At 35.7% G+C, this 26,239-nt stretch overlaps 1 protein-coding gene across 1 annotated transcript in view; it reads left to right on the top strand.

Moving 5' to 3' along the window:
* LOC137010937 (novel protein similar to human membrane-associated guanylate kinase-related (MAGI-3) (MAGI-3)) overlaps window positions 1-26,239 on the top strand; it is a 138,353-nt gene that overhangs the window by 64,280 nt on the left and 47,834 nt on the right. The gene's annotated exons all lie outside the window — the stretch shown is intronic.

The raw sequence follows: 26,239 nt of genomic DNA, 5'->3' as shown, positions 1-26,239 counted from the left end.
AAACTGTTATTTTAAACAATCGGGGATTATAGAAAGTCTGCAAAGCTTCAAAAATCAAATTGCAAGACAAATCCCAAAAGAAAGAACTGATTCTTAACAGCCTGAAATGAGTCATCATTAATTCCAGTCTTACTTCCTGCTCCAACCTATGAAGGTTTGTAACAAATTTGAAAAAATGGCAGCCTATAGTCTTTATTGCCCATGAACAACGTCTACTTTGACCTGCTCTCAGACACTGTAGTTGTAGCTGAGGCCTGAAAGAGTTTGGTTCATGTTGTTGACATGTTGATAAGACGCTGTTTTCTGTGTTGTGAAAGTAAATTCACTTTGCATGCAATTGTATCATACTGATACGGCAAAACCGACCTCATCGTTGCTGTTCATATCACTATGAATACAAGTGCTGAGGAAGCCTCCAGAGATTGAATTCAGATATGGTAATGGGCATTTCATTTCCGACACGTGCTGTAAGCAGTAGACCAATCACAACAGACTGGGCCACTGGACCAATCAGAGCAGAGTAGGCTCTTGGAAAGGATGGGTACAGAGAGACCGAATCCTTTATCGAACCATTTCAGACACTGTGAGAAAAGTGGTGATGCTGCAATGTATGTTATAAGAAAGTGTTTTTTGCACTTGGATACATATAAACCTATTGTATGCGACCTCCAAAACAAAACTAGGAGCCTTTAAAATAGCATAATATGGGGCACTTTATGTTGTAATAATATTTCACTAGGCCTATATTTCTGTAATACTTCAGATGTGTGGATGCCTATTTTTACTACACGCTCATTTTAGTCCCATGACTCCCATGACTTACTTCAGTGCTTAATACACCTGTGATGCACGCTGCAGTTAAATAGCATTATACATCCATATTTTAGCAGTCCCAGTAGGGGGCGAACCTGAGCTCTCATATACACTACCCAGGATTGTCTCCATTAGTAATGTTTCATTTGATCCCTGTGTCCTCATGTAATGGGAAGATCAATCATATTGAGAGCAATGAGGTGGGAAAATGGAGTTCACCGTTTGAGAGCGCAGAGGTTATGTCCCCAGTTTTTACAGAAACTCATTCCATTTTTTTTCAGTGTCAGGATTTTGATGGGATGCACCGTGGTAAACCAGGCATGGCTCTCTGTCACTGTGCATCCAGCGTTCTGCGGGGAAGGTAATAACCTGTGTCGCTTAAATGACATTTCAGAGAAGTCTTTTCCGCAGCCTTTACTTTGCTCTAATGATATTTATCCAGGTATTAAAGCAATAGTTCACCCAAAAATGAAAGTTCTGTCATCGTTTACTCACTCTTGTGTCGTTCCAAACCCATATTACTTTCATTTTCTGTGGAACACATACAGTGGGGTCATTTTTTTTTAAGAATGTACTGGTCATTTTTTATGCAGTTACAGTGGACCTTTATAGCTTTAAAAGAGACTCAGGAAGAATGCATTCATATGTTTCTGAATGGTTAGTGGATAAATAGTAGTTGCTGTGGAGTTGATTCACCTAATTGACTAGCATGTGCCGTCATGTTAATAATTTGTGCAAATCCAGCATTGAATTGACCCTCATTTGTGAAGCAGTCTGGCGTAAAATGACGGCATGTCTCTACTACTCTAATACTCTACTACAACAACTCTTCCTCTTCTCTAAAGCAGCCCAACATGGCCTCACCCCCTTTTGTTGTGTGTTCCCAGGGGCAGGGTTTATGTAAATTTTAGGGTTAGTGATGTCACTAACCCGGGAAGAAGCTTGCTGTAGTCCCTACAGCCATTTGTTGTAGTCCTTAAACAGAGAATTCTTTAAAAGAAAATATCTCCCTTTGCTTTGAACTTTGAGTGTCGTAAAAACTGAAATCATGATCAGCCACCCCTTTAAATATAGTTATGTCATTTAACTATGATTTTCAGGTTGGTTCAGCTTATGTTCATGTTCTGGTGTTAAGCCTGTTGTACAGACCACCTAACGCCCAATTGGCTTGGGTAGTTGAAAGGTGTGAACTTCCTTCCCAACCACTGCCATGTTGAGTGTTCCGATTTTTCAAATTCAATTTTTCCTCATTTTCTTGTCCTCCTTATAATATCTTTGATAGTATTCAGCAGTTTGCCTTGGGTCCATTTGTTTCCGCTCCACTGAAGAAATTGCAAGGCTCAATTCAACTCATATCTCCCCTGGAATTCACCATTTATATTGTAGAATGCTTTATTATTCCCAAAAATGGTTGTCAAAGATCCCAGGAATTAAGTCTTTAACTGTTCATAATAAGTTCTGCAACAAATGCTGACTCCCCACAAGCTATAAGCATGTTTGCGCTGAACTCCAGGAAGAGGATTACAGTGTTAAGTGGTATAAATTTCCAAAATGTTAGCACTGTTGATTAAATTCATCATTGTCATCCCCCCAAAAGCTCTGATGCTTCTTCTACAACATTCTTTGGGCTATTTGTCATAATAAATAAAGGTTTCTGGCAGTTTAATTAATCTTTAATTAATCCAACCCCCGCTACAGGGAATCTTGGCACTTGTGTCCAGAGAGAGCAGCAAGAGTCAGCAAAAGCTTGAGGACGAAGTGTGGCTGCTGTCAAACTCTGTTTTTGTCTTTTTCTTTTGCATCCTCAATGAAAATAAAACTGCATAATGCAGATCTATTTTGGTAGCAGCAACATTAGTGCTCACAACAGTGCTAAATGTATTCATTAAAGGAATATTCTGGATTCAGTATAATTTGCTGTAAACTCTACCACATATTACTAACACAGAAAATACTTTTGCGTGTTCCTTCGTTTTGTGAAAACAAATAAACTGGGATAAAATATAATTTAGTCTGCTCTATTGTAGAGTTTATGCTATCAGAACAGTGTGAGAGTTTAATATTTTAAATGTTTATATGCCGTATTGCTGTATTCATCCAATAGACTTGTAGAAAAAAACTGTTACATTTTGTTTTGTGTCTTCGTTACACTGCAATTATACATTTAAGTACTGAGTAATAACTACATGTACTTACTATAGGGTTAGGGTTAGTTGTATGTAATTATGCATAATTTATAGGTATTATTTTAGCAACCACATCTAACATATGTAACAATGACACTAAAATAGTAGTGTTACCCTACTGTATACTAAATGAGGAGTCAAAATAATTGCTGTCCATAGAGCTTAAATGTGCTATATGTGATGTTAGCAATAACTTCTAAACAAGTTTCTTAGTTAAAAAAAAATCACTAATTTTAAGTAATCACTTTAAGTTTAATTACACGGGGAATATTCCTATATTGAGTTTACATATTATGGATGGATATGTAAGTTGCTCTGAAAAGATGCTCATTTTACAATAACCTTTTTCAGATTAAGTTGTCTTAGTGTTTGTTTAAATGGTCATAGTTAATGAGGCTTTACTAATAGAACGTAGAGCTCAACCTTTAGAAGATTGAGCTGTTTTTTCCCTCATTCTGCTCTCTCTCCTTCCCAAGTGTCTCTGTTGTGAAACAATATCATCGTTCACTGTGATGTCCTCAGCTGGAGCGTTATAAAACCAAACACAACTTCATTATCCAGAAACTTTTGCAGATATGTAGCGAACTTTCATAAGTTACTGAATTATTTTGTCTGAGCTGCTGTTTTACACTTGCCTTCGGGAATATCTTTACTTAAATTTGGTACTTTAAGTTGAGTCCAAGTTCAGTTGAGTTTAGTTGGTAAAGTTATGATAGCTCTGTTCTAAAAACAAAACCTAGCTATCTGCCTGCCTAGACAGCATTTTAAGATGATATAAGTAATCTCTCAGTGCATGGCTGTTCCAAAATGTCGATGTTTGAGCTAAACTCTAAGACAGCATTGCATGTATCATGAGAAGTGTTTATTGCAACACGCTCTGTGAAAAATCCAGGATGGCCATTGAGATGAAAATACATGGTTTTCTGTAATGAACAAATTATATTGATAAAAATGGCAAAAAAAAAACATAAATGAAATGGGTTGCAAAGGGCAGAAAATTTCTGGTAAATGTCCAGAAACTTGGAAAGTTAAGCTGGGGAATTTACTTCATTTAAGTTCCCTGTTAAAGACTAACTTTCTTTTTTGCAAATTTCTGGTTTATTCCCAATAATTCCCATATATTCCCATAAATTCCCATGGAAAGTTTCCAACTTTGAACATTCCCATAATTTTGCAGCCTTAGTTGTGTGTGTTAGAGTATTATGTTGTTATCTTATCAACATTCTAACATCAAACTCAACTGAAATGAATTCTCAGTCGAGTCTTCTATATGCTATTTTGTGCAGAGTTCTAAACTTTGTTCAAAACAGAGCTGTATTTATAGAAGACAAACCAGAAATGCAGTCTCATTGTGATAAGATTGTGAAAATTAGAAACAATCTCAGATAACATCTAAAAATATAGGATAATTATAGATTAATATGAGATTAGTGAGCTTAATCAGATTAGTAGCGTGAAAAGTCAATTAAATGAGGAATAATCGTGCATCTCTTATTACAGCTGCAGTCTAGTTGGATAAGACACAGGAGCGTGTAGTCTGAGCCACACGCTGTTAAAATTCATCGCATGATGTGAGATATTTACTCAGCAAACTCTTCCGCCCAAATGCCTCTCAGACTTGACAGCTGTGCCGAGCGCACACCTTTTGAGGAGGCTGCTTATGTAACGTGTCAAAACTATAAACTCTGCCTTCACAAACTCCCATCAACCCTTTCGCCCTAGATGGGTTTGTTGGAGCTGATGGCTATCCAGATCGCCCCCATCTCATTTTGTTCTGTAGACTAATGAGTACCCTTTTTTTTTTATGTCACAATGGGAAGCTGAAATGGAATTTCCTTGTTTGTCAGAATAAAAGACAAACAAGCTTTGCTGTAACACACACATTAACAGAGCCAACATGTAAGCAATGCTCTGTTCTTGGCAGCTAGAAGCAACAATAGTAGATGAGATGGTTTGTTTGCTCTTTACACTTGAACTAACCTACAGTTAAGGTAGCATACAACAAACTCTGTCTGAATGTTTTGAACTAGAAAAATAGTTTGTCAAGGCAACTTTGAATGTTGGCATGGTAAAATCTAGAAGTTTGAAGGTATTTATTTATTTTATAATGTATGTTATTATTACATTAAAGCATACAAGTTACTAAGCCATTGCCTGAATGGTTGCTAATGCATTATTAAGATGTTTCTAGGGTGATCTGGATGGTAACTAATGTGTTCTGGTTGTTTCTATATATAGATGACATTATTGTTACATAATAGGTTCTTTTTGAACAACAGTCCAAGTTATTCCAAAGCTTTATTCCGTATTTGAAATTGTCAGACATGTTGCAGGTTGTTGAATACACATCCTCACATCTGAAGTCTAAGAAATATAATATATATTAAAATAAATGCATCTTTACTGCTTAAATACACATTTCTCCACATGGGTAATAATAATTTAGGGTTGCTAGGTAGTTCATAGGATGTTGTGAGGGGTTGCGGATGTGAAAAGCATTGCTAGGCTAGCGATTGCTAAAGTGGTTGTTTAGGAGTTCTAATGTGATTTGGTGGATAGACAGATAGATATACCAACATGTAGGGCAATACGCAATATCGCGTTCATTATCGAAGGCGGTTCATCTGTGATAATGAACGCGATATTACGTGGCTTGTCAGTGAACTACGGTTCTGTCTATTAAATGCCGCTCCATTTGAAAGCAGGTGATGGTGATTTAGCGGTAATCAGGGAACCGGCTTTACTGACGAAATGCGCGTGACAATCGCATGCGATATATCGCCCAGCCCTACCAACATGTTCTCCAACCAATATATAGGTCATTTGTCACTTCCCTGAAATACAACCCATATGAGCGTTTACTAAAGTTGCGCCTCTATCGACAACAGAACACTTTCATTTTAATGCATTGTTCCCTTTTATCTGCGCTATATTTCAGGTTTCGTGTAGCTCAATTTCGCGTAGCTTGCAATATATAACAATATGCAATCATGTGATCATGCAATTGTGGGTTTGATCCCAGGGAACGCATTTGCTCATAAATTGTATATGCACTATAAATCACTAAGGGTAGGTTTAGGGGTGGGGTGGGTGTAGTTGTTAATAAAAAAAATAGTTTTGCTAAATGGAAATAGGACAAATGGTGTAAAAAGTCTACACATAAATGAGCACGCATTTGATTGGTAACGTCATTTCATGACGGAAGACGTAACACGACACTGTCATTATTTTTATGCCACCTAGAGGGCGCATGACTTACAGTTTTTCTCAGTTGCTTTGGCACATTTCTCGAATCATCCTTAAAATTTGCAAAACACTATGTTTATTTCTCGAAATAAATTCGTACAAACAGCACAATAGATAGATCTAAAAAAAAATCTAAATCTGACATTGTACCTGTATATAAAATTTTCCAGGACAGCATAAGAAAAGGAAAATTCGGGCCAGTGAAGTGTTTAGAATAGATTTGACATTGTCATCTTCAAGTTCACAGGGCTGCTGTAATTTATGTCGTGAGTTTAAGTCCTCAGGTGTGTGGTTTTTGACCAGCTATATAATTTATCACCATCTTGTAGTCAAAAGCTGAGCGTCAGGGAGTTTTTAGCATGCACACGTAGCAGACACTTTAGCCCGTTTAGACTTGGTCTCTTATGTACCTGCAGAGGGTGACACATTCTGAATAGGGGATCATTATTAATAACACACCAATTAGAAAGCATATGCATGCACACAAAGTTCACTAACGAGGGCAGTTTGGTGAGAGAAGGTAAGTGTGCTCTCTTTTCTCTCTCTCTCTTTCTCTCTCTATTCTTTTTTCTCTCATACATTATCTATAATCACACAGGAAAATTTACCTCAGAGAACCCATTCAATGAGGAGCAGAAAACATTGATTCTAGGGGTGTGACGAGACGGGTATCTCACGAGACGAGACGAGACTCGAGATTGAGTTCACGAGATGAGACGAGACAAGATTTTTACACACTATTTTCTTTGATACAGAGCTAAGAGATGGTTACAACTACACTGCCCAGCCTAAAATAGCTTTCATATTGAGAGATATTTGCATTCATCAGGGAGCCGCTTTCAAAATGCGGGTATTGAAATCGCGTTTGAATACGCGCGCGTTTACTTTCACTTTTAGCGATCGCGCGTAACGTAACATCACTACTTTTCGAGACTACTTTTCGCCTCGACGAGAAATCTCGTCACATATTAGTCTCGCGAGATCTCGTGCCACGAGATCTCGTCACACCCCTAATTGATTCCAATTAATTCTCTTTTAAATGGACTTCTGGTCAATTGTTTCTATATATAGATGACATTATTGTTACATAATAGGTTCTTTTTGAACAACAGTCCAAGTTATTCCAAAGCTTTATTCCGTATTTGAATTTGTCAGACATGTAGCAGGTTGTTGAATACACATCCTCACATCTGAAGTCTAAGAAATATAATATATATTAAAATAAATGCATCTTTACTGCTTAAATACACATTTCTCCACATAAGTAATAATAATTCATAGCCTTAACTGCTGGTTTCGATGGTACATATTACTGTATACAAGGGTTTATTTTATGATTTGTCTTTGCATATAATTTAATAAAGAGTTGTTAAACACTGCAGTTGTGAATACAGGTCCTGTTAGGTAGTTGATAGTCAATTATTATTTTTCCCTGCATTTTTTGGTCATTTTCAGCTCAATTTGAAAGAAGTACTAATATAGAACAGTTCTTTTCTAGGATGCCTGAAGTTTCTCGGCCAAGCGTTTGTTATAAACAGTGATTTAATGTATATTGTGTATTAATTAAAATGCTTATTTACCTTTTGGACCTTTAGTCTTTACAGCAAGTATGATTAAGTGTTTTTACTGTGTTCTCAGTGTTGTATTTATCGTATTATTTGTCTCTATAGTTTAGTGTATTTTCTCCATTCTATACTGTGTATGCTGAATTACTTTACATTGTGCATTTTATGACCGCTATCCATCGCAGCACTGCACAATATGGCACATGCTGACCTCTGCACAGCATTAACTACCTCAGTGCAGTACCTCATCACACAGACACTTTCACTATCTGCAGTCATTGTTGGGACAATTGTATTTTGTTTCTTCTCTTTTTATCCAGGAGAGAAACAAACCCACTTTGACTTTGACTGTGACCGCTAACAGGATTGCTGCCAAATCTCCAACCCAAATCCTCTCCACGATAAACGCTCACCTTTCCTTTCACTCTCTGAGCTTCAAGGCTTTTTCCACTCTTTGCTTGTTGCTCATTGGTTGAAGAATTAATAAGGATGGAGGAACAAAGTGAGAGAGAGAGAGAGAGGGATCAATAACAATGGTGAAAAATCGTACACAATTGCAGCAACATCCTTACAAATTAGCACTCTGTATAGAGGCGCAACGGTAGGTTGCAAGAAGTATGCATGAAGTTGCATGAAGTCCCATTCATTTTCTCCATAGAGAAATTGATTTTTTGCGTTATTGTATAAACCTTTCAAGACAAACCCTAATGTGTGGTCCAAGGTTGTTAAATGATGAAATATGTTTGTAGAGAAGGCACCATGTTTAATTGCTGAATTCCCAGTGAAGTACTATACTCTCCTGAATAGAGGCTTCATATTCAGATATGTTTCTGTGAGCATGGAAATGGGAAGTGAAGCAAAAGAGCTCTGCAGTGTCCATGTAGTCCCATAAAGCATTTTGAATGACATAATTGTATCTGCCTACGCACTGAAATGATGTGTGTATACCGATGCATATTTAATTCTTATAATTACTCAGTATTTTTATATACTTCTGATCAAATGAGTTTTTTTAATTATTCAGATTACTTTTTAAATATCCATCCATCCACCCATCCACCCATCCATCCATCCATCCATCCATCCATCCATCCATCCATCCATCCATCCATCCATCCATCCATCCATCCATCCATCCATCCATCCATCCATCCATCCATCCATCCATCCATCCATCCATCCATCCATCGTTTCTGTCAGGCGAAAAACCCATATTTCTGCATTTTATTGATCACCCATGGTTTAATTATTTAAAAATGAGACTTTTGCCTCAATAAACTCCTAATTTACTGGTTATTAATAGTTAGTAAGATAGTTGTTTTAGTGGTAAAGTTTAGTTATGGGTAGGATTAAGTCATACAGAATAAGGCTTCACAAGTACTAATAAACAGTCAATGTAGTAATATGGAAGCTAATAAGCAACTAATTGATAGTGAGATTTAGTCCCCAAATGAAAGTGTTACCCAATTTTTTTTTTCCATTTCCTGAAAAAATAGCTTCTTTTGGAGGTTTTCACCTGAAAGCAACAATTTGCACATTTTATCATTTTATTAATGACTTGTTTAGATTTAGATTGTACCATTGTTTGCGGAAGGGGTGATCACATATTCAGAAAAACCTAGACAGAACTTTACAGGCTTTTTATCTAGAAAACTGTCCACTTTACTAATTGACTAGCCGGATGACCAGCTAACCATCCATAGCAGATAAATAGCCAGACGTTCATTCAGTCGATCAGATGGTCTGACAGATTGATAAATGCCTCAGTCATACTTTCCTAAAGTCCTTTCATATTTATGTTAGAAATCCTTTTGTGAAGACTCTTGAAGGTCTTGGTTATACAGTAAATCCATCCTCATGTAGACAGCAACTGCTGCCACCATTGCAACAACTCGATCTCTCTCTTTGTCAGCAACAGGCTTGCCACATGGCTCCGTATTTAGCTTCAGTGGATCAAACGCTTGACATTCTTTTCCTTTGTAACTTCTCTCCTTCCTCTCTGCATTCTGACACAGAGAGCGCTCCTTATCCTCATATATTAAAGTAACAAGCCACAAGAGATTTCCCATCCTGCCTAAAAAATGCTGCACTATATAGCTTTGGATTAATTATATATATGTATATGACATCGAGGTGGTTACCCCATCCCCAAGTCTCAATAATATTTAGGTCCTTCCTTCAAATCCAAGTCTATGCAAAAATCTAGTTTTAACTAGGGAGCAGTATATCATAGAGACTAGAGGATTGGTTCTTTTCCACCTAGCAACAACCCAGAATACCCTAGCAACCACTTAGCACTCAGCTGTAGTAATGAGAAGCAACAATACTATGCAAGATCAAACTTGGAAAGATCATTGAATAACAGATAAAAGAGTAAGACCTGAGTTTGTTCACAAAGTGAGAATCAACACTGAATTTTGTTTTTTCAGCTTTGAATTATTTTCTGTTCTACTCACTTTCTTATCATCTGTTTTTCTGTTCGGATTAGCTTTGTTCTCTTCGTCAGTAACAGCTTTTTGGTCATAGTGCCATTAGGCAGAAATCATAACTCCCTCGCTTCAATGTTGTGACAGACCGAGCTTTCACATTCTCATGAAAAAATACCACACTGCTTTCAAGAATAACTGCGTGCTGTGTTCATGTGGCTGTCTTAGCGATTGTCGTAATGGCTCAAATCTGTCATCAGGCTGAGGCTTTATCTGGGGTCTCTTCCGGGGACACAGTCTCGAAGAGGTCGGGAGAGCGATCAAGAAATAGTGATTCAGCTTGCTGCTGTCCTCAAATTCTTGTTTTCAATCCGTTCTGCAGCCAGCTGTTTTTCGACTCTATCGTTCCTGTAATGATTGTGAACTGCAGTTTTAGCTTCAGAAGTACCGTCACCTTTGAGTGCTTCAGGAGACATCTGCAGGAATATTTTAGAGCTAAAAACGGTTAATTTGAGTCACATAATCAGTGACGTCTAATAGATGCATGTGTAACAGGCCTCCTCCTCAGCAGTGCTGTATAGAGAATCAATGGGGAATCGGAGCACAGCTGAGAAAACGAGCCCTTATTTGAGCTGTCGGTGGCAAACAAGCCAAATCAGGCGGAAGTGCCATCTGCTCCTGAACAGTACAGTATATAGAAGTTTAACCAATTAGATAACTGCGCCGTCTGAGGGGGCAAAAAGGCTGTAGGATGGCCTTTATAAAAATTTACCATGGTAACCAAAATACTATAGCAAAATCGTAAAGAATTAATTGAGGATCTCTTTGAAGGGGCTGTTCATACAGTACAATTTTTTTTTTTTTTTTTTTTTGCCTATGCTATATTTTAATTGGTGGTCTAGTGTATGTATACATGAGTCAGACATTTTTGTCAGATGAAGCATGTCTTTTTATTAATATTATTTATTTTGTATTCATGTATGCAAGTACGTGAACACAAGCTCTTCTAGTAGGCATACGCAATATATTGGTTATCAGCTGATATTACAGTTTTTATATTATTATTATTGCCTCAGCCGATATTGGATATTTAATTAGTTTCACATGATGCTCATTTCTTTAAACCTAAAACAATTTTTACTTTAAACCTAAAACAATTTTTACACCTTGACATTGGTAAAGTGTCTTTAGCAAATCTCAGAAGAATCTATTTTTACTTTACATTATAAAAATGTGATGTCTAAAGTAAAATTATTTTTATTTATTTATTTATTTTTTTCTATAACATTAAAATAATTATTGTACTTATCTTATTGAATTGTAATATTTTTAATAGCTACATGTGCTCGATTTTCATGCATTGTTATATGTGACCAGTCACGGAAAGTAGGGACACAAGTCGGTTCTGGGGCATTTGTAGTAAAAGTGTAGTCTCCAAGCTTTCCAACGATGTGTAACACATTAAAATCTGATAATATTTGGAGAAGTTGTGGCCATTTGAAGGTAGGTACTCAAGAAAGCTCTATAGGGAGAAAAACGCCTCTTAAGTTGCAGTTCTCACCTGTTCTCACCTGCTGGGAGTGACAATAGGGCTCATTTACATCTCATTTAGATAAGCCATACCCCCTGTAAAGCTGCATGGACAGCATACTATTAATAATAAAGGATACTAACTGAACTAACAGAGGCCAGAGTCGCTAACTATGGCTAGTCAAAACACTTTTCAAGACAATAAATAGACGATGGAAATGATGAATGCATGTATTGACTGAATTTGCATCTGAATAGCACTGGCTCCATGGGCGTGGCCGCATTAGCGGATAATGAGTTGAATCACGGGTGTCTGACATGGTTCTCTTTTCATACAGATTACATAAACACAGAAGGTTTGTTTTCGATTTGACTTACACTTGACATTTCAATGTTTTTTCAGACACAAGTATACTTTTTTTGTGATTAGTATTCACTAAGTTACAGTTCATTTTCTGAGAACTATCAGATTGGACTTCGTTCAGAGGGAGATGAGAGATCACGCATCATGTTAGTTTTCTTTATTTTACAAAAAGCACAACATTTTGTTTTTACTCTGAGTGTACACAAATAAAAGAAGACATTCTATAGTTTCAATTGATATATTACTTATGTCTCTATGACAAAAAATGACAGAGTATTTTAAGTCTGTTTTGCTGCAATGTGAAAAAAATTCTGCAAAATGCGCCGGCGCGTTACCTGACTCCAGAGAGGTAATGTCTTATTATGCCGCTTTCATCGTCGCTCAGATCGTCTTCAGAATCAGTGAGCGCTTGTTCATAAGTCAAGTCAAGTCAAATTTATTTATATAGCGCTTTTACAATTGGTAATTGTTTCAAAGCAGCTTTACATATTAGAAGCACAGAAAAAAAGGGAAGTGGTTAAAACTGTACAAACAAGCGTGGTAATATGTAACATATACAAGATGGTGCTACATTAAGCCAATGTCGGCTGACTTCCAGGGGTGGAAAAAACCCCCTAGGAGAAAAACCCAGCGTGCTAGCACTGGGAAAAAAGTCCTAGGAGGGAAAAAACCCCTTGGAAGATATATATATGTAAATGTATATGGAGATCAAAATCTGAATTGTACATTTTTATTATAGAGATTAAAAATCGATTATATATAAATATATGTAAGCGGATACGGGGATCCTGGGCTACGTTGTAGTCAGGTCCAGACGCAGGTTCTCCATCTGATCTGGATACGGCCTGGATCCAGCACCCGGCAAACCTCAGGATAAGCAGAGAGACAGATATTAGCGTAGATGCCATTCTTGTTCTGATGTACAGGTATTTCTAGTGTTATAGGAAATGTTCTCGGTTCCGGCCGACCTAATTATTGCAGCGTAACAATCCTTTAACGGATTTGAAAAATGTTAATGTATTGATAATGTGTTATGTGTATGCAAGAGCAAAGAGATGTGTTTTTAGTCTAGATTTAAACTGACAGAGTGTGTCTGCTTCCCGAACAATGCTAGGAAGATTGTTCCAGAGTTTAGGTGCTAAATAGGAAAATGATCTGCCGCCTTCAGTTGATTTTGATATTCTGGGTATTATCAACTGGCCTAAATTCTGAGATCGCAATAAACGTGAAGGACTATAATGCATTAAGAGCTCACTTAGGTACTGGGGAGCTAAACCATTTAGAGCTTTATAAGTAAGTAGCAAGATTTTAAAATCGATACGATGTTTAATAGGGAGCCAATGTAATGTTGACAGAACTGGGCTAATATGGTCATACTTTCTGGTTCTAGTAAGAACTCTAGCTGCCGCATTTTGGACCAACTGTAGTTTGTTTAAAAGCCGAGCAGAACAACCACCCAGTAGAGCGTTACAATAATCTAGTCTTGAGGTCATGAATGCATGAACCAACTGTTCCGCATTTGTCATTGAGAGCATATGTCGTAATTTAGATATATTTTTTAGATGGAAGAAGGCGGTTTTACAGATACTAGAAACATGACTTTCAAATGAAAGATTGGTATCAAAGAGCACACCCAGGTTCCTAACTGAGGACGAAGGTTTAATGGAGCACCCGTCAAGTGTTAGAGAGTATTTAAGCATCCGGTTTGTCGAAGAAGTACTTCAAAACATTTTTGGTGTAACGGCCACGGTTCTTCATTGAATTTTGATATCAGCTAGAGCCGGCCAGAGCGCTGCATAATAAGTAGCCACGCTTCCCAGTATGGAAATACACACAGACATGACACGCCCCTACTGCATGCTAGAATCTCCGAAAAACAAGCCGATTTCAACCTCAAAATGTACAAAATGTTCATTCATTTTTCTATATAAAACCAAAAATCAAAAAACAAAAAAACTAAAGTTTTTTTTATTTTCCTTTTTAAATCCAAAATGAAAAAAACTTTTCGATGTTGTGCTCAAATTAAAAATGGAAAAAACGGATAACGAGCCCTCAAATTACATTTTGGTTTTCTCCTGCAAGTGGCTTACCGGAAGTGATCGTTACGCGCTCGGGGAAAGCGTCAAAGCGAGTGACATGGCCGGACTGAAGTAGTTAACAATACATATAGCCTACTAAAATACAATAGTTAGAAGGATATGAGACGAAATAATTAATAAATATAAATGTGCATAAACATATAGGCCTACAACAAATAAATGCAATGTAAAAGCTAAGGAAACTGAATCATCATATAGAATAGGCTATAAAAAGTTGCTCAAAATATTGGCCATATACAGTGTTAATGCAAAAGTAACTAGTTATTATTATTATTATTATTATTATTATAGCTACATGAATTATTGCACTTATTGAAAAGTAAGTCACATTATCTTTATTAATTCATGTAATTAAATAAATTGCATGAATTAATAAAGCTATTTCGTTAGGGCAATATATTTATATTGTCCCTTAAAACTGTACTAAAATTTCATATTTCGCAAGACCAAAAGCTATGGAAGCCCGTTTCCACCACTAAATAAAAAATAAAAAGAGTAATTGCGACTTTTTATCTGAGAATTCTGACTTGTTTCCTCACAATTGCGAGTTATAAAGTCAGAATTCTGAGATATAAACTCGCAATTGCGTGATATAGAGTCAATTCTGACTGAGAAAAAAAAAATTCTCAAAGAATTGACTCTATATCACGCAATTGCGAGTTTATATCTCAGAATTCTGACTTTATAACTCGCAATTGTGAGAAAACAAGTCAAAATTGTGACTTTATAACTCTCAATTGTGAGAAAACAAGTCAAAATTGTGACTTTATAACTCGCAATTGTGAGAATACAAGTCAGAATTCTGAGATAAAAAGTCGCAATTACTCTTTTTATTTTTTATTTAGTGGTGGAAACGGGCTTCCATAGCTTTTGGTCTTGCGAAATAGGCCTACGAAAGTTTGGTACAGTTTTAAGGGACAATATAAATATATTGCCCTAACGAAATATCTTTATTAATTCATGCATTTTATTTAATTACATGAATTAATAAAGATAATTTGACTTACTTTTCAATTAGTGCAATAATTCATGTAGCCTAATCAGCGTGCGATTTGTGAAAAAAAACAGAGGGGGGGATGTTTTGAAAAGTTTTTTTTTTTTTTTTTTTTTTTTTAAAACCACAGTGTTTACAATATAATAATAATTATGATTATAGTATAATAGTAATAGGCCTATACTATTTTTGGCAGCTGTTACAGAAACATTTTTACAAAAAAAAATCAGAATTAACCTTGAGATTTGAAGTATTAGATAGCTTAGATATTTTGCACCACTACAATGACACTAATAATTCTTAATTTCTGATAGAAATGCAAAATCAATCGGTAGTTATTAATAGAATAAGGAGATACAAACCTTTAAACCCATGTCAACATGCATGCACAATTTTGAGGCAGCTTTAATCGTATGTTTGGTAATTTCATGACTTAACTTACAACAGAACATTTTTATTTTTATTTATAGGCCTACATATATGGAGGACCAGGGGTGCCACTTAAAAATAAAAAGAAGAATCAATTAATTAATTTAATAATTCAAACATAAAAATGTATATAAATGAATCACTTTTTATATGGGCAAATTAATAGACATATTTAAAGTTGTTTATTTAATTCCTGTTTTTAAATGTAGTTTAATAAAACAATAAAACAATAACGTTTAAAAATCTTTTTTGAATGTATAAATAAATAGACAAATTTGAATGGGGTATTTAATTCATTTTTTAAAACGTAGATCAATAAAACAATAAAAAGTTCATTAGTAAATCATTTTAAATGCGCATTTAAATCGCTTTTTTAAAAAGAATTTGGCAAATGCTTTTCTTTCTCTATTTACCAATTGCTTTTCTTTGTCGGTTTGCCAAATGCTTTTCTTTATCCATTTGTCAATCGAGTGGTAAAATGCCATTGGACAGTACACACGTGGGAGCAACCAATCAACTTTCGCCTCAATTTGAAGAGCCAATCCTCTCTCACTTATAACACTCACTGTCATTGGACAGTTAGTACGGTGACCGGGAGGGGACATGTTCGGTTCATTTAGTTTTGTCGTGGCCACAAGATATTAATTCGTGGGAATGTGATAATAAGTTGTGGCCACAAGATCATTTTGTCGAGGTAACGACATCCTTATGTCGTGGCCTCGAGATCATATGTTGAGGGAACGACATAATTTCTCATGGCCACGAGTTGTGTAAACAACCTGCGCTACCATAGCACATAGCAACCTGGAATTATCACAAATGGACAATACCATAATAATATTTCTAATTAAGAATGAAAAATAAGGGTGGTATATATATATATATATATATATATATATATATATATATATATATATATATATATATATATATATATATATATATATATATATATATATATATAGGCCTATATATAAATAATATTCCCGTAAATGATCTCCTTGTAAAATTCCCGTGCGCCTACAGAAATAAAATAAAATCATAAATAAAGCTTTCATAGGTTATATACAAATAATAAACAAAATATTCTAAAATAGTAACACATTTTTAAAACTTAAACTCTGAATTAATTCGAATGCTGTCACAGGCACGAGGGGCTACAAGAGAAAACAGACCGGTGGGGATAAAAAAAAAAAATATCCCCCCTGGGTGATGCTACTCCACAAACCACCAAGAGCATATAAAATACCAAAAATAAAAATCTTTTTTTAAAACATCGCAAAATAAAACGCTGCGTTTATATAGAACTGTCTCTTTACCACCACAACAAATGGGACACTTTTCAGACGCGCATTCCGACAAGTCAAACAAGCGCGGAAAAGGTGCCGGTGACAACGAGTGAGCTTCAGCTGAACAACAGTGAACTGCGGTCGGATGATGTTAGTAAGAAAAATAAACACTCAGAAAAATGAACACGACTGTCCAATCAGCCGTTATACTGTGCTCGTGGCGCGCACTCAAGAATTGCATGAGCAAATGCGCCGGCGCGCGCTGCATAATTACTTTATTATAGCATAAATAAAGCGCAAAAGAAACTATGAGCAATGGCTTTCGGTGTTCTGTTGTAAGTTAAGTCATGAAATTACCACACATGCGATTAAAGCTGCCTCAAAACTGTGCATGCATGTATTTGTTGACATGGTTTTAAAGCTATTGTTATCCAATTTGTTGGCCTTTAAAAGTCTTAAAAATGCACATATGTACACCAGGGAAATCTAAATTTTCTCGGGGGAGCATGCCCCTGTACCCCCCTAGTAAACTACATTTTCTGACCTCGGTAAATTATGAAACTCTGTGTACAGCACAGCTTATATTCTATCTAATGAAATCTGAGGTAAACGTGTATAAATAAATGGGACCAAACGCGATTGAATGTAAAGGGTTGTGTCTCGTTATTCTATTAATAACTACCGATTGATTTTGCATTTCTATCATAGCTATATAAATATCTAAGCTATATCTAATACTTCAAATCTCAAAGTTAAATCAGAATTTTTTTGTAAAAATGTTTCTGTAACAGCTGCCAAAAATAGTATATAGCTCCACTGTGGTTTAAAAAAAAAAAAAAAAAAAAAACTTTTCAAAACATCCACCTCCTACGGTTTTTTCACAAATCGCACCCTGAATATACAGATGTAACTAATAATATAAAAATATTAAATAAAAAATAAACGATAAGTGAATGGATTTAAAAGAATGCTGTCTGCAACATCGCGCGCAATACAATATAATATGCACTATGTTAATATAATAATTTCTTAATTCCGTTCTTTTTCTTAATTAAAAATATTATTATGGTATTGTCCATTTGTGATAATTCCAGGTTGCTATGGTTGCACAGGTTGTTTACACATTTAACTCGTGGCCATGAGAACAATATATCGTTCCCTCAACATATGATCTCGAGGCCACGACTTTACATGGCGTGGCCACGACATAAGGATGTCGTTACCTCGACAAAACGATCTCGTGGCCGTTCCCACGAATTAATCTTTGGCCACGGCATATTATCACGTTCACACGAGTTTATATGTTGTGGCCACGACAAAACTAAATGAACCGAACATGTCCCCTCCCGGTCACCGTACTAACTGTCCAATGACAGTGAGTGTTACAAGTGAGAGAGGATTGGCTCTTCAAATTGAGGCGAAAGTTGATTGGTTGCTCCCACGTGTGTACTGTCCAATGGCATTTTACCACTCGATTGACAAATGGATAAAGAAAAGCATTTGGCAAACCGACAAAGAAAAGCAATTGGTAAATAGAGAAAGAAAAGCATTTGCCAAATTCTTTTTAAAAAAGCGATTTAAATGCGCATTTAAAATGATTTACTAATGAACTTTTTATTGTTTTATTGATATACGTTTTAAAAAATGAATTAAATATCCAATTTCAAATTTGTCTATTTATTTATACATTCAAAAAAGATTTTTAAAATTTATTGTTTTATTGTTTTATTAAACTACATTTAAAAACAGGAATTAAATAAACAACTTTAAATATGTCTATTAATTTGCCCATATAAAAAGTGAATCATTTATATACATTTTTATGTTTGAATTATTAAATTAATTAATTGATTCTTTTTATTTTTATTTGGCACCCCTGGTCCTCCATATACATAGCTTTATTTAAGCTATAATAAAGTTATGTAGCGCGCGCCGGAGCATTTGCTCATGCAATTCTTGAGTGCGCACCATGAGCACAGTATAACGGCTAATTGAACAGTCATGTTAATTGTTAATTGAGTTTTACCGACATAGCTTGACAACATCTCATCTGACCGCAGTTCACTGTTGTTCAACTGAAGCTCCTTGTAGTCACCTGTAGCCTACCTTTTCCGCGCTCGTTTGACTTGAGGTGAAGTTGGAATGCGCTTCTGAAAAGTGTCCAATTTGTTGTGGTCGTAAAGAGACAGCTCTATATAAACGCAGCGTTTTACTTGGTGATGTTTTAAAAAAAAAGATTTTTATTTTTGGTATTTTATATGCTCTTTTGGTGGTTTGTGGAGTAACATCACCCGGGGGGGATATTTTTTATCCCCACCGGGGATAAAAATAATTCAGCAGATACAGGGATACACAGACCAGACAGTCCCCCCCTACAAATCGCACCCTGGCTATAATAATAATAATAATAACTAGTTACTTTTGCATTAACACTGTATATGGCCAATATTTTGAGCAACTTTATATATTCTATATAATGATTCAGTTTCCTTAGCTTTTACATTGCATTTCGTCTCATATTTTTCTAACTATTGTATTTTAGTATATGTATTGTTAACTACTTCAGTCCGGCCATGTCACTCGCTTTGACGCTTTCCCCGCGCGCGTAACGATCACTTCCAGTAAGCCACTTGCATCCAATGAGAAAACCAAAATGTAATTTGAGGGCTGGTTATCCGTTTTTTTCCATTTTTAATTTGAGCACAAAATCGAAAATCGGAAAACGAGTCGTTTTCCGTTTTTTCATTTTGGATTTAAAAAGGAAAATAAAAAAAAATCTTTTTTTTGTTTTGTTTTTTGATTTTTGGTTTAATATAGAAAAATGAATGAATGAATGATACACGGATTGAAAGGCTTCTTCATTATCTCAACTAACAGATTCTGCAAAAAAACGAAAATCCCCAATTTTGAAAAAAAATGCTTCTTTCTCATTTTGCTCGAGAGTTGTGCTGCCGACTTGTGTCCCTGGTTTCCGTGACGGGTCACATATTACGAAATGTTTCAGAATGCAATTTATAAGTATTTGCAGTATTCTATGCAAGAAGCATGCAAGACGCTATACTGAATATTCTAAAACAGATAGTTTCAGTCCTTAATGTTGCTTGATCATTAGCCGTGTTTTATTTACAGCTATGACCGCTTCACTGAACAGATCTGTGCAACACCCTTAACAACCACCATTAGCAACAATGGTAGTAAATGGAGATTTCTTACCTCATGGTAAAACCAAGAACAAAAAAAAAAAAAAATAGAATGCCCTGTGCCTTCTGTTTGTTATGTATTTGTTTGATTTGTGTGTGTGTGTGTGTGTGTGTCCTTGCAATGGTTTGTGAGCACTGTGACTGGAGGGAATCTGGAGCGGATTATGAAACTGCTCTGCCATTTCTGACACGTATAAAAGGAAATAGAGAAGGACTGAGATAAGAAAAAGGAGAAAACTAAAGGGAAAAATGTCAACTTTAAAAGGGTTATGAGAAAAAAGCAAGGGAGATGAGGAATGACCAAAGATATTGACAGATGAAAATGGGAAATAAAGAGAGTGGCATAGTGATAATGTTCTCAAAAACCTCTGGTCCTCCCCCTAACAAATTCTCTGTCTTCCCTTGACAGGATTATTATATTATTACCTCATTTTATTGGCGGAAGATGAAGGTGAGCAAAGCAAAGGGAGAGAGAGAGAGCAATACAGAGCATCTGTCTTATAGCCTCAGACGGCTCTGCCTCAGAACTCAGAATCCAAGAACTTAAGCTGAAAATGATGAAGAGAGTCCAGACCTTTGTCCTGTTGAGGCCAGGAAGAGAGAGTACTGAAGAGACAGTAAAAGTCCACTTCTTGAGGTTCTTTTTGACCCCAGGATGTTAGCTGAGTACTACTTAGAGCCACAAATTACATCAAATTACATGTTTAATATAGATTTAATACAAATTTCACTGTGCATTTGCATGTGTATAAACTCAAAAATATTTAGAGTCTAAGTCTGAGACCACTTTTGTAATTTTATAATTATTTAAGTGAATAGGGGACCTATAATGCTCCTTTCACAAGATGTAAGTCTCTAGTGTCCATCAAAATGTGTCTGTGAAGTTTCAGCTCAAAATACCCCACAGATCATTTATTATAGCTTGTCAAAATAGATCCCCTATTTGGGTGTGAGCAAAAACACACCGTTTTTGTGTGTGTCCCTTCAAATGCAAATGAGCTGCTGCTCCTGTCCCGCTTTCCAGAAGAGGGCGGAGCTTTAACAGCTCATGCTTCGGTTGCTCAACAACAACAAAACTGGAGAATCTCACGCAACCAAAATGAGAATTGTCAGTAACAGTGTTCAGCCTTACATTGTTCAAACCGGAGTCGGACACTGATGGAGAGACTCAGGAAGAAGTTACAACTTTTAGAATGCAACTGGACATTTCTGAATGATTAGTGGATAAATTTATGTAGTTGCTGTGGAGTTGATTCACCTAATTGACTGGCATGTGCCGTCATGTTAATCTTTTGTGCAAATTCAGCGTTGAATTGACCCTCGTTTGCGAAGCAGTCCGGCGTAAAATGACGGCATGTTAACAACACTCTACTACAACAACTCTTCCTCTTCTCTAAAGCAGCCCAACATGGCCTCAGGATTATGTGAATTTTGGGGTTTGTGATGTCACCAACCCGGGAAGAAGCTTGTTGTAGTCCCTTTCAGCTGTTTGTTGTAGCCCTTGAAAAGCGATTTCTGTAAAAGAAAATATCTACCTTTGCATTGAACTTTGAGTGTCGTAACTTTGCAGATGTTGTTTATGCTCAAACAAGCAACATTACACACTAACTAAAGTTAAAAAAGTCAAATCATAATCAAGGACCCCTCCCATAAAAATATGCATTAGATCTTAAATGGAGTCCACATGGATCCTTGACATTGCAGTAGAAATAAACCTCAGAGTAGACACTGTATTTTACTCAATGCAAATGAAAACTAGGCTGTGAGAGATAGTGTGTGCAGTGGGTTGCACTGTTGTGTACCTTCTTATTGATTTCTGAATTGATAAAACATTGAAAATACATCTTTCTGAAAAATTCTCTGGAAAAAGTCGGTTGTGAAAATAAGATATGACCAAACAGTAAAACAGTAAAATGTGTTAAACACACTGCCTTTCACTCACACAGCCTTATTTTCATTCACGCAAAATAAAATATGCTGTCTTCTCTGACTTGTGTCCTTTGAAGACAGTGGCAATATAGATTATTGGCTCAGATAGTGGCTCAGATGGGCTTTTATTAAATTAACATTCAATTAAAAATAAACAAAGTGGTATTCTCATTATCTGGGAAGTGAGATAAAGGTCACAAAGATGGTGACAGTGGACTATAGCAGCGTTAATAATGGGTCATATTCACTTGGTGTGACCCTTCAAAAGCGTTTCTTGTCTATGTTACTCTCCTTGACCACATGTGCTGTGTCAAAGTCACTCACTCGTTCACTCATTCACTATTCCCTGTATAGTCAATGCCACATGGTGCACCATATGGGGAAGCAATGATTGCAAGTGAGCAATTTTGGATGCTGATACAAATATTGTTTGCCGAGAGTACTCTGGAGCTGTCTTTGTGTACCTTACTTTGTGAACAACAATCATAAACAAGTATACTTATTTTATATACTTATTTAATTTTTCTAAGTGTTTTATTCTTGTAAGTTTTTTTTGTTTGTTTTTTTTTGTGTGTGTGCATATAATATATAGTATTTTTGATATATAAGATAAAGTATTTTTTATCATATTTTATTTTATTTTATTTTATTTTATTTTATTTTATTTTATTTTATTTTATTTTATTTTATTTTATTTTATTTTATTTTATTTTATTTTATTTTATTTTATTTTATTTTATTTTATTTTATTTTTCTGCAATCTTGAAGCTGTCAATGTTGAAGCATCCATTATCAAATCTCCTTAAGAAGCATAGTATTCTCATCCTTCTTTAAAGCAGCAGTATATATATAGCATGCTATGTTGAAGCATTACTTTGGCCATGCTTAAAAAAAACTGCATCCATCTCCAAGTCACATTAAGTCATCAAGCCATTAAAATGCTGCTGATATCTGCTCCTCATGTCAACAGTATGATAATTCCTGTTTTATCCCTGTCCAAATAAATTAAAATTATGTGATATTTCAGCTTTTCGTGGTTGGTAAATCCTGCTTAATTCAGGACTTCTGACGGGGACACCTGCCTTTCCGCCCAAAGGTTATGACACATAAGGGGTCACGCTGTGTTTATGAGGAGATTATGGTGCTTTATGAGAACTGGCAGCATCGCACAGGGGTGAAGACAGGAGATTATGGGTGAGGGGTTTAGTGGTTTGTGGCATCTGTCTGCACACATTCACACTTTCCTTCTTAAAGGGGTCATGTCATACATTTTTTATCATTTCGTTTTTTCTCTCGTGATCCCTTTTTTTTTTTTTTTTTTCTGTTGTTCCTTTAATGGATTCATATCACAAGGAATCTAATTTTCCTTTATCTTTTAAGATGAAAGAGCTTGATGAACTATAAAAACATACTGTAGCTTTTAAAACTCAAAACATTCTCCCCAGCCCAAAAAGTCTAATCTTAAAGGGTCATGAAACCCTAAACCAAAATTTCTGAGATTTTAACAGAGGTATGTGTGTTGAACACCATTGAAGACAATGTTAGCATCTGTTAGATTTAATAGTAGGAGGGAAATGGTTAAATTTTAGTTTTTATACGCTATTTTCGTCTTCCGGGTTTAAAATCTTCATCCTGTCCACGTCACAGCCTGAGAGCACGATAGTACTTTGATGACTCATCGGTGTTTCATAATTATTAACGAGACTGAGTTTTTTATCCAATGAGAAGACACTCTCTTAATGACACCACGTGGATCTTTCCAATGATGAGGACGGTTAACGGCACTAAACAGTGAGAGAGACTGACTGACTGACGGTGCGTGTCCGTTGGCGCGGAGCGAGCGGGTAAGCGCGAGTGTTTTCGGTTCATTCCTATGGAAGTTGAGCCGCGCGTAAGTTAAATGTGACGCTCAACTTCCATAGGAATGAATCTAAAAATGCTCTGGTCGCTTGTTCTGCTCCAGTCGACACGCAGCCTGACTGACTGAGCGTGTTGCAGGTTCGGCACGTAGATCTATGCTATGTATGCAAGGTTTTTTTTAAGCGTTATTATTTTTTTCAAATATATGCATGTATAGTGTGTATATAAACAACTATATATTTTATAATGACTGTAATTACACATGTACATTAATATGTTTTAAATAGAATTACGATTACTGTAGGATATATGTAGCAGGGCATTCAGTAACTCTTGAAAAGACAAAAATAAAGTGTCAGTGTATTTCATTAGATTTTAACTTTTCCAGTTTTTAAAAAAAATGTAGTATTTCCTCACGTTTTACCACTGATTTTTAGTGACAGTCGATATGCATGGGCTACTGGCGATGAGAGTTTCCCCCCTCCCCTCTCCCCTCTTCTCACAGCCACCACGCCCATTTGAGTTGCATTTTTCAAAAAGATTGTGAGCTAGACTTGAGCTGAAAGAGGGGGGTTTCATGACCCTTTAACAGTTTGTGCGGCACATTTCAGTGTGGATTGTCTTGTGATCTTGTTGCAACGCAATGCAAGCTGTTATCTATACAATTAAAAACTATATTTCACACAACAGCAAACCTGCAAAGCTGGTGTGTTAGCACAGGAATTTACTGTTTATAATTTCATATGCAAAGTGGGTGTTTCTTAAAAGCCACAGTGGCAAATTCTTTTGTTCAGAGAGATGTAAAATATCCATGAAAAACTAAAATATGTCTGTCTATACTGTGTAAGTGCCCTCTTTAAATATGAAATCAGTAGCTAACACCTCTCGACTGGACCATTTGCGGTCAGAATCAATTGTTTGTACATCTTCTGCTAGTGATGAAATTGGTTCTTTCAAGTAGATTATTTTTTATATTGATACAAATAAAACAAATATTTTACATAATGTCATCATTTAAAATAACTTACTTCTCACTAGAGATGCACCGATGTATCTGCCAATAATCGGTATCGGCCCATAAAATCGGCTGATTGTTTAAAAGCAGCCATTGATATATATCCTGTCAATCAAAAGGGTGGAGAAAAACTTTTTCAGACTGCAACTCATACCGTGTGTGAAGAAAATCTCTCGTGTTGAATTTAGAGCAAGTTAACGCAACAATAACGCATTAACAGTTAAAAAATAGAGACGTTAAAGCAGGCTCTTTTTGACCCTATGAATCACCCGTAGTTCAAGCCAGGGTTGGATGGTCTGTGTTTTTTCCCTACACCAAACATAAATGGTTGATATTTAAGGAATAAATTTGATTAATTCTAATTCAATTCTATTTGTTGAATTTAATTAATAATATTGCTTGTAATCTGTTGCCAAATTTTTTTGTGGAGTAGATATAGCTTATTATTTTTTTTTACAGTGTATAATAGCTCTGTTGTTAATTTTAAACTTTATTATAATAATGTACCAAATGAGAGGGTTCCCTGTATAGTTTACAGCATTATTTGGGAGAGATTTTTTTCCTTAAGAAAATCAAACTATCGGTATTGGCAGATATCATTCAGAATAATCATCTCTACCTCTTACCTAACATTATTGTTTCTTCATTGTTTCAGATTATTTAGAATGGTTTTGTGAATGAGTTCAGTCTGTTCACTTAAAAGAGATCCGACTCAAAAGAATGATCCATTCACTAATCTGACATTGATACTCTTTGCAAAGACTGCACTATATTGTAAAAGAGTAAAAAACTTATCTGCATTGAAATGTGTCATACAAACTGTTAAATCCAGACTGAAATGATCAGGGACACTGTTAAAACTAAATTGCAAATTGGAAAATTAAATTTCCAAATGAATATAAACATCTTTTTTTAATGTTGGGATCATTCAGAAGAATTTTTATAATTTTTATAATTTTTAATAACAACATAATAAATAGATCTGACATAATAAATCCAAACTCCTCCTTCTTCTTCTTCTTCTTCTTCTTCTTCTTCTTCTTCTTCTTCTTATTCTTCTTCTTCTTCTTCTTCTTCTTCTTCTTCTTCTTCTTCTTCTTCTTCTTCTTTTTAACAAAAGATCAAAGAAAATGTGATTTCTCATATGACCCTTTTTAATAGCATTTGTTCCCCTCCCTCAAGTTGTGCTGTTGGACTCTCTCTCTATCTCTCTGATTCCCTCCATTTTCTCATCCACCCTCAGTCTGTATCAGCAAACAACCTCCGTCTTCCTCTGCAGAGCAACTTTCCCCAA

This window comes from Chanodichthys erythropterus, chromosome 21, assembly GCF_024489055.1.
Source record: "Chanodichthys erythropterus isolate Z2021 chromosome 21, ASM2448905v1, whole genome shotgun sequence".
NCBI classification, from domain to species: domain Eukaryota; kingdom Metazoa; phylum Chordata; class Actinopteri; order Cypriniformes; family Xenocyprididae; genus Chanodichthys; species Chanodichthys erythropterus.
Note: the sequence above shows the minus strand (reverse complement) of the source record. Positions and strands in the feature narration are given on the sequence as shown.